The following is a 10,327-nucleotide window of genomic DNA, read 5'->3' on the forward strand; positions in this document are numbered from 1 at the left end:
TTCTTCCCTTATTTCTTTGTTTCTTCCCTTATTCTTCCTTCTTTCCTCCCTCATTTCTTCCCTTATTTCTTCCTTCTTTCTTCCCTCATTTCTTTCCTTATTTCTTCCTTCTTTCTTCTCTCCTTTCTTTCTTATTTCTTCCTTATGTGTTCCCATTTCTTCTCTTCTTTCTTCCTTCTTTCTTCCCTTATTTCTTCCTGTACTGTTACAGACTTGGGACAAACCAAATGTGAAATCCTCATTATTTGGAGCTGTCTGTCCCTGATAATGTTTTCAGTGTTGAGAAAAGAAATGACATTAAAGTTATAAATGCCTTAAGGTCCCAACTTTTTTTGGAGTGTGTTGAAAGCAATAAAATGGAAGTGATAATTCTGAATGGAAAAAGTCAGACAAAACATGTGTTGTGTTGTTTTCAGTTGAATATAGGTCAAAGATAATTTACTAATCACCAGTTTCAGTTGAATTTATACTGAATTTATGTGTGTAATTACAACAAATAAAAAATATTCCATGTTAAGGATGTCTTATTCGGAACACTGTTAAAGGAACATTTAGCAAATGAAACAACAGCATGAAAGCAATATTTACAGTATATGTTCTGAAATGTGTAATACAACTTTAACTAGCTAGAAAATTAAAGTTAATTATAAAAGTCAGCCAATAAACAGTGTGTGCTGTGCTGTGTAATTTGATCTATTTACACCAGCAGGCAAAGTAACAATGATGCACCATCATATTAGTGTAACTATCCCAATTAATCCCATGATTCCTATGCTACCGTTGTTAGCTGAAGAGGCACATTTATAATGCTAATGTCAGTATCATCATTAGAGACAGTCAATAATGTACGCAACTGGTCACAGCTGCACCAAAACAACAACAACAACAACAACAAAGACAACTCTGTGGCTGCTCCAATTAGCCGTCATTAGTCCAGCGTCTCAGTGCAATCAGTCTCACACACTGAACACAGTTTTCTCTACACGGAAACGTATTCAACTGTGGCACTGAAGCAGAAACTAGGGATGAACAATAAGTATTGGCGCCAATTATTATCAGTCCAGTATTGAAAAAAAATTCAGTCATTCAGATAATTCTGATCATTAAAGTTTTCACTATTAAATAGAGCCCATAATAATAAATCTTAAGTCCAGTTTTGGGTGAAAACAACAAAATATTTTATCAGACGTGCCTTCGTTTAGATGGCAACCGTGTTTTGGGGGGTGAAACCACCTCCCAGAGTGGAAATCTAATGACTGCTAGCATAACTGGCATCAGTTTTCAGTGACAATTTACATGAACAGCACTTTATATTCTTTATATTATCCCCGAAAGACCCAAGGGTACTTTTATGTGCATTCCCAAGTTACATTTTCTCTATATCTAACCTATCTTAAGTGATTTATCACCATTTATTTATCACATTATCCTCTGTATTTTGTGTTTTATCAACATGCATAATATAGCATAATATATACAAGATGTAGTCAAAAAAAATGAAAAATGCTATTGACAAATTTACAAGACAGGAAAAAAAAAAAAACACATTAGAGCGGAATACTACACTAACTCATTAAGCGGCAGTTGAACACCAAAAAACTAACACCAATCAGGCACAGTTTCCAGCTCCACAACCAAGCCAAGACTGACTTTCCGGGGCTTCAGCAGCCTTCTTTCAAGCAGTAAGCCCCTCCTACTGGGCAGGTCAATTAAAGACTTTTTTTTTTTACCAAAAACATATTTTTAACAGTGTTTTAACATAGTTATGCATTCCAGGAATAACCATTCGACACTTAACATTTTACTTGATTTTCTAATCAATTACCAAGCCCAAATACTTCATTACTTGGATAAAAGAGGAGAAAATCAAAAACAAAACATTATTGTGCATCACGTGATGTGAGATCCTGGGAGATTTACTAACATGTTGACCCATGGGGATCCACGGGTTCTAGATGTGGTAGTTTTTATGCTGTTTTGTATTTGTGCATGCTGTACCGGATTTGTCCAGCAGTCACCGCCAAAGCATTTTGGCCATAGCAACATGATTGTAAGGCTATTGTATTCCAAAATTAGTAATATCTCCCAAAATATTGGTCCTATCAACTTGCTGTTTTCACTAGTCTGTTCCGTGACCAAAAATACGTAAGTGTGACAAAATGCAGCAGTCAGCTCTGTATGGATTGTGTGTGAATCCCCGGACACACACACACACACACACACATACATAGAGGCCACTTGGCTTTAATAATATAGATTACAGTAATTATTGTAATTTCGCTCATACATGCACATATATCAATACATCAATCAAGTTCAGTTGTTGGTTTACTTCATTTTAATTGAGCATATTTTGATGTTGAAAAAAGGCTGACATATTTATCATAGCTTTGATTGTTCTACCTGTTTATTTGTGAAATGTTTTGCTGTGAAATGTTTATCATGTTCTGAAGCATTAGCAGTGTTAAAACCACAGATGTAATGTAGAAAATAATAAAATGAATGAAATGAAATTGAATCAAATATGAACAATGAGTTAAACAATTTCCATAAATATTAAATGAATAAGAATTAATAGTTTACATCACACATTCAAAATTGTAATGAAAAGTATATAGAGTGGCTCACTGAACCGAGAGGATTAACCCTGGAGTCTAAGCCTCAGCAGCCACAGTCGTATAACACCACAGTCCAGTTTGATCAAATGAAGCTGACACAGATCAATATAAATTCGGGCATTGCTGGAAATGGTTTTCAGCCACACTGTACGCTCTGTAAATGAAACTGTGTGTGAGTGTATTAGTGTCTGTGTGTAGTAATATGAGCCTCTGTACTCCTTTAGTGAATCTGTCACTTCCCATTTTGTTTAACATGATGCTGAGGAGGGCCTGCATACACACACGCACACACACACACACACACACACACGCATATATACACACACATATACACACACATATGCACACACATATGCACACACACACGCACACACTAAAAGCCCAAATGATGTTGAACAGCAGACTTCCACACTGGTGTGCACTGGTCAATTCCTTAAAGCTTTTAAAACAGTCTTCGAACTCCAGCTGTTTTTCTGATCTTTCAGAGACTATAGCTGGGTTTCCATTACAGTTTTCTGCAAAATAAAAGCAATATTTCTGCAATTTTGACAAAGTCCAACTGCTACTTGTAGGTGTTTCCATTGAAGAGTGTTTATCTTCTGATGCCTGATTCTAGTAAAGCCCCTTCTCACGACATGCCATAATTCTCATGAAATACTGTGTAGTTCTTGTAAGACGCTGGTTTAAGGCAGATGTTTGCACTGAGTTTGATCCAAACCTCCACAGTGTTGGCACTGTGGTGTCGGAACGTAGAATTAACCCAAGGCAAAGTCCTTATTTATGGCAGCGGACACGCACAATGGATTTATGGGAGAGAACTGTAGATCAGGAATTCACCAACCAGTTGTGGGTTCAGAATTTCCGAATGACCCGGGTAGTGCTGCAACAACGAATCAATTAAATTGATCCAAATCGATTCTTAAAAGAGTTGGCAACGAATTCAGCAGTCGATTCGTTGGGTCTTGAACATGTTAGTATTGAGGCATGTGCACGCTGTGTAGTGGAACAGAGGAAAACACAGCAGCATGGCTGAGGCTTTGGATGCCAGGTCAGACTTTTAAAGCTAGGTTTACATTATGTTCCTGGTGGCCATGGGAGCCTCGTTTGGCCCAAATGTAGTGCACAGTTTATGTAACAAAACTTGAATACAGAGGGAAAAAAATGGCCAAAATCCCATGGTGCACTATGTTTCAGGCAAACAGATCTGCTGTGGACACCACAAACATAATGTAAACCTAGCCTATGTGTTGTGATTACTTTAGCCTGCTAGCTAGTTAGACACTATTGTCGTAATTATAATGTTTTAATCCATCTCCATTTATCAGGCCACCAGACTAACGTTGCCTATCGTTGACTGGAACTAATACATCCAACGCTAGTTTGATAGCCTAGAACCAGAGCTGGTTGAAGACTATAGCTTGCTAGTCTCTAGCCATAACAAGTCTAGGTAACAGGCTAGCGCTCACTAACTATACCCAAAGCCACTGTGGCGATGTAATCATTAGTGACTTGTCTACAGCCTATATTGCTTTGGGTCAAATACTGATCTTTGAGAATTGAGTCTTTTGCGCTTATCCAATGAATCAAGTTATTCAAATAATCTAAACATTAAACTATTATTATTATTATTATTATTAATTTATGTATTTATTTTAATTACTTGAATTTACCTCAGGATTAATAAAGTATCTATCTATTTATCTGTCTATTGCATTTTACACACACACACACACACACACATATATATATATATATATATATATATATATATATATATATATATGTGTGTGTGTTACATTAGACTACTTACATATTATATTGTCACATTTTTATATATTACTATCACTATATTTTGGATTTTAGACAATCATTCATATGTCTATATCCTATATTATAAAAGGGAAGTGGACTCTGTGTGTCTTGGGCATCACACAAACTCCATACAGAGCTGACTGCTGCAGTTTGTCATACTTATGTGTTTTTGGTCAAAGAACAGACTAGTGAAAATGGCAAGTTGATAGGACCAGTATTTTGGGAGATTAGTAATTCTGGAATACAATAGCCTTACAATGGCCAATCACGTTGCTATGCCCGAGAATATTAGAATCATCTTGGACGTGGGTTACCTAGCAACAGATAAACAATAGGGCCATGTTGCCATGGTGTCAAATTTCATGTGCAGAAACAGACATGCCAGCTGAGAGGTTATTCAACTGAAAATGACAGAGGAATTTACCAAGAAAGGAAAGAAAGTAAAGGAATGAAGTGGATCAGAGGATCTAGAATCTGCACCTATCTATCTATCTATCTATCTATCTATCTATCTATCTATCTATCTATCTATCTATCTATCTATCTATCTATCTATCTATCTATCTATCTATCTATTAAAATTATCGTTAGTTGCTAACCCTAGACCCTGGCACCATTTACTGAGCTGTGTGATGTTCTTGAATCTCTGGTGTCCCCAGACTTGTCCTGCCCTGGGGAAGCAGTTCCTCCACTAAAGCCAGTGTCTATTGTCCTGAACAAACTAGAACCACCTGTTCTGAGTTCAGGGTCATAGGGGAGACCTTTGGTCTGTGCAAAACCACCAGGACCACATGGGTCAAAATGAACTAAATGTGTTTCCATACACTTTTGTGCTATACTTCTATATCGAAACATCTCAAAAACCCCCTCATGAAAGCGTAAAAACTTTTTTGCGATCTTTGACAGTTTTTGCAACATTTCGGTCTTTCCATTATCAGTTTTCTATTGCGCAATTAACATTTTTGCGCATTTCTGATGGAAATGGAAAACCAGCTAATCATAAAAAACCCATCAGGAGCATAAATAGCAATTCTAGAATAAAATAAGCACTGAACCACACAATGATCCAATATGAAAACAGGTGCATATATTATCACACTTGAAAACAACTGATCATTATCATTCTGAATAGAGCATAACAATCTTGAATAATGAGGGATTTTCACCACATTCTGTGCATTCTGTGCTAAAAGTTGTTCAAATACATAACAATATTGGAAAACATCATCATCACTTTAAACACTATAACATATTGTGGATATAGGTTACATATATAGGATATAGGATACAAGTACTGATGTGTGACAGATTTTTGGTTGGCAAAAATTATAAATATGCCTGGTATCAGGGCGGATATACAAGCCTTTAGAATTACTTATTTTCTTCAGTGTCAGAAAAATATGCATCTGATTACATGCATTTACATTATATAATGCACAGTTTTTCGTTCAACTGTGTTAAAATTCTGTTTAGTAATTTGATCATTTTCCAGATGGGTTTATTTGTATTCTTAGACCTTGTTGCCCTCACTGAGGCCCTTGTTGTTGTTGTATTGCATTTCATGTATTATATGTAAGAGGACGGGTTCTAGTCAACATGTGTGTGTTTTAGTATTCTGTGTTTGTGTTGTTTTGGATCTTCTGTCCCTGACTGAAAGCCAAGTCTCCCATCTGGGATAATAAATGGAACTGAACTGAACCAACCATTAAAGTCTTCCATTTGACATCAAACAGACACAGCACTTTGTGGGTGACCTTAACACTGAAACCAGAGGTAAGGTCACCCACAAATCTAACGTCTCTGTGTGTCTCCTCTGCATCATGTTTATGCATGATGTCATCTTCTTAACCCATAAAGACCCAAACATCCACTGGCACCCAAAACCATCTACTGATCTAAACTGTTCAGTACCTGCTGATCCACTAAACATATCAATATATGGAAATAAAAGGTGTAAAATGCAGTTTGTCATCTTCTACATCCTCTTCTACAACAATGATGCACCAGTAAAATCCATGGAGTTGGATCAAAAACTGTAAAACTACATACATTCTTTTCTAATAATGATTTTAAAAGTATCATGGAGAATGCAGTGAAGGAGGAATGTCACTGTTTTTCTTGATGCCATTATAGTTGAATAGTTGTTATTGTGTTTTATTCTTCATTGTGTATCATGTATGTGTTTTATGTTTTTTGGACTTTGTATGGCTGCTACCTTGGCCAGGTCTCCCTTGTAAAAGAGATTCCTAATCTCAGTGGGACTTCCTGGTTAAATAAAGGTAAAATAAAATAAAATAAAATAAAATAAATGATAATAGATGTCAGTTTTTTATTGGTTTTCTCTGTTTTTGATATGGAAACCCTCAGCTTTAATCTGAGCTTTTATGAACATCTACATCAGTGGTTCACAACCTTCGGAGTAGGTCTGATAATTAATTAATTAATTATGAGTATTTAATTTAAATCCATTTAATTCTAGCTGGTTAGTTTTTTAAATGTAATTCTAAATTGGCAGATGATGGTGACATTAGCTATTCCAGGTATTATCTCTTGCTGTCGCTGTCCAGAGGGGAGGTGCTGAAACGCTTTGCCACATGTCTGGAAGAGGTGAAAAGAAGTCGGACCCATGGTTAGGAAAAAGAAATTTGGCAAAATAACTGCACAACACACCAGCACAACACAACAGAGATGCTGCAACGGTGAGGTAACCTTAGTAACCACACGAGTGAGATGCGGGATGCTAGGCGGATGTTGTGTCCAACTAGTATATGAAGCTCGCTCATAACTCAGATGGTGACTTGCAACTCAAAGCAAAAACTCGACCGAGCACCGGCTCATGAGGCACTCGTACGTTAAAGGTGCCAGTGTGTTTCCTATCATTGGTGAAGCATGTACTGCCACTGCAGTGACCAACAGAGTGCATTCTGGGAGACAGACTGATTTGACCAGTACACTCTAACGCAAACATCACATGACCACAAACACAACTATGGAATTTTCCCCAAATTTTAATTGACTGCACTCTGTTATTCCTGTTATGAGGCTTTATCGTATCTTGGATATGACAGTCAAACCAGAGAAATCTGCATGCTCATATCCCTGTTTGCATAATTAATGCTCGTATCCCATTTCTTCATTACCCCTGCTGTGTGCACAGTCTCTTGCGATGTGTACAACATAATGTGTTCATGTGTTTGATATTTCACATCACCCTCACATTCAAACAGTTCAAAGGTTTGAGGTGGATACACCAGGCATGTCAATTAGGATTGTGATGGTTTTCTTACTATTAATAGTTTATTTTAATAGTACATTGGTAGTATAATACTACAGTCATGAAGGAGACGCATATCATTAATACTGATGGTAATAAGAAAAATGTCATCCAGTGTAGAAGATACAATATAACACAGTGGTTCTCAAACTTTTTACAGTGGAGTACCCCAAAAATACACTTTTTTAGCCAAGTACCCCCAACTCTTGCTTCAGCATTTTTGATTTAAAAAAAAAAAGGCAAAATTTGTTCCAGTGCCAAAGGTGTCTGTTTATATTTACAAAACTTAGTAAACAAACAACATATATTTTCCTATAATACATTAAAATACCATTTTTTTAAAGTAAATTTTGTGCAAAATATAAATTGAAAAATGCCCTCTGTCATAGATAAGAAACATAAATAAATTGGTCATTAATTGATAAATGAACCCTTTGTCAACAAAATAATTACTTAGCTACTCGAATAAACTCATTTTGAATAATATAAAATACAAATCCTCTTAAAATGTTACCAAAAATTTAACAAGATCATTGACAATAAAACTATTATATGAATGTATTTATTGTGTTTTATAGTTCAGCATCAATTCTCATTTATTTTGATGATTTATTTAGTGTATTTTTCTAAAAAAAAAAATTCAAGTACCCCCTGGGCTTCTCCCAAGTACCCCTGGGAGTACGCGTACCCCACTTTGGGAACCCCTGATATAACACATACTATGAGTCTAGAGATGGGTGTTTAATCGATCCTGCTATTACTATCAATACTGCTTATCAGTCCAGTACTTTAACAGTATTCTTATCGGTTTAGAAAATTTGAAAAATAACTTTTCTATTTTTACTTTTTCTATTCATTCTTTCTCCAGTAACATAAGGATAATATCTGAACTCACTGATCCTATGGTCTTTAATCATTTGGTTCTTCTAATATCAGGATTTGGTATCCATTTCTTGCCCTTCCAAGGTACATGACATGTTATTAAACTAAGGCTACGTTTACACACAATATGGTATCTGGCAAAATGAAGATTTTTCTCTGCATTTGTGCCTGTTATTTGCATGACAGTGATGGGCACGCCCACTAAAAATGATGGTTTCTAAAAACTCCGGCCAAAGTTGAGAGTTAGGCAAATCTGTTTTTGCATTTGCGTGTAAACAGAGGAAAACAGAGAGCTCGGACAGATGTCACAGTTTTCGACGGAAATAAATTTGTGTCACGTTCGAAGTAATGGAAGTAACGTTTTGTTGTGATTCTTTTCAGGATTCTGATTGGTTAATGGTACTTGATGGTCTCACCAGGCTTGGCATGCTCTTAACGGTGTAGATATACGGGACTGTGGAAACCAAGACTTTTCTGAAAACAGTCACATGTGCACAAGGTTTTATTTAACCCTTTCATGCATACTGGTCACTCCAGTGGATAGTAATTCTCCAGCTGTTTTCTTGTATATTCATGGATTTTATAGTTTTAGTTCCATATCAGCCAACACAGTGGACACTTATGCATCATCTCATACACTGTAATTCATACCATTACTGTAACTTTGTGTTCTTGATAAACCTGATCTGCATTAACATGTCTGAGAGTAAATCAGTTGCTAATTGTTATTACTCTGTAATTAACTGTTTTCTTAATCAAAAAGTTTTTTTTTTGCATATTATCTCCATGAAGTGAGTAATAACTAGCATTAGAGTATGTTACAATGTGACAAAACATCAGATTAGATGCATGAAAAATACTCTATCACTTTCTGATATTGTTTCTTTGCTTCAAAAATTAAATGCATGGTGTCCAGCTGAGTGGACATTTTCTGGAACTCCATAAAAAAATAGGTTCATTAAAAAATTTAAACCACATTGTTTTTTTCATGCCTAAACAGGAATAAAAACACTCAGGAAAAAAATCTTGACTAAGGTTCTCATAATTCATGCATGAAAGGGTTAAACATGGAGATAGGGGAGTATCTGTTTTCAAAAATACCTGACCTTAATTTAATTGGAAAATCCTTTTTTTTTTTTTTTTTTTTTTTAATTCAGGAAAATAGAGTTTGTTTACGGCAATGTTGCAGAAAAGCTGCTATTTATGTGCCATTATCATTTACTATTTACTGGATTAACTGTATTCAACTGTTTACTGACTAGAGCATGGAGGGAGGTGAACAAAATGAAACCAGTGTGCTGTGTTAAGTCTGTGTGTGTGTGTGTGTGTGTGTGTGTGTGTGTGTGTGTGTGTGTGTGTGTGTGTATTAATGTCCTGAGTGATGCACTGACCCTGTCATCCTAAATCTACTGCGGTGTGATCACATGCCCTGACACATACAGGCAGCGTTCAAAAGCCTGTTAACCTCGGACTCCACTGCTGGCATTCAGCCACACATAGAGGAACACAAAGACTGTGACTCAACCAGGCTACGGAGCACTGCCTCTAAAAAGAACAGCAATAATAAAGGACAGACATGACTCAATCACAACACTTTAGTTCCTAATCTTTGTGTTAAACATCTGTGAAACAGTTTGTGCATCTATTACATAAACACTTCTCATCACATTTCCAGCTAACTCTGACAACTACACGTTTTATTCCAGTGTGAGTAAAGGAACATCATGTGCTGATATCAAAG

General features: G+C 36.1%; 1 protein-coding gene across 6 annotated transcripts in view; it reads right to left on the reverse strand.

Annotated features, from left to right (window-relative positions):
- The window catches only part of rbfox1 (RNA binding fox-1 homolog 1), a 268,652-nt gene that overhangs the window by 191,574 nt on the left and 66,751 nt on the right, over positions 1-10,327 (reverse strand). The gene's annotated exons all lie outside the window — the stretch shown is intronic.

Source organism: Sphaeramia orbicularis, chromosome 8, assembly GCF_902148855.1.
Source record: "Sphaeramia orbicularis chromosome 8, fSphaOr1.1, whole genome shotgun sequence".
In the NCBI taxonomy this organism is placed as follows: domain Eukaryota; kingdom Metazoa; phylum Chordata; class Actinopteri; order Kurtiformes; family Apogonidae; genus Sphaeramia; species Sphaeramia orbicularis.